Source organism: Etheostoma spectabile, chromosome 1 (genome assembly GCF_008692095.1).
Source record: "Etheostoma spectabile isolate EspeVRDwgs_2016 chromosome 1, UIUC_Espe_1.0, whole genome shotgun sequence".
In the NCBI taxonomy this organism is placed as follows: Eukaryota; Metazoa; Chordata; class Actinopteri; order Perciformes; family Percidae; genus Etheostoma; species Etheostoma spectabile.
In genome coordinates this window covers 31,023,884-31,024,106 of record NC_045733.1, presented here as the reverse complement: position 1 = coordinate 31,024,106, position 223 = coordinate 31,023,884, and the positions used below count along the sequence as shown (strand labels likewise).

The 223-nt window shown below is 32.3% G+C and overlaps 1 protein-coding gene across 3 annotated transcripts in view; it reads left to right on the top strand.

The window, feature by feature from the left end:
• LOC116687332 (protein arginine methyltransferase NDUFAF7, mitochondrial) overlaps positions 1 to 223 on the top strand; it is a 23,133-nt gene that overhangs the window by 4,024 nt on the left and 18,886 nt on the right. The window lies entirely within an intron of this gene.

Below are 223 nucleotides of genomic sequence, written 5' to 3'. Positions count from 1 at the left end.
TGTTGTTTATTTAATTATTTTCTTTGGAAGACCAACATGTGCCTCCAGGCAAAAACCTATATTTAGTATATTATAATTAACATAAAGTAATTTAAGCCAATTCATATGTTGGGGGTTTAGGATGCAAATGAGCGTTTGCCCCCTGATTTATACATCGAACTATATTACACATGACTGTAGAGCAACTTAACATTTAAACAACAATAGACCAGCTCAACTAAAC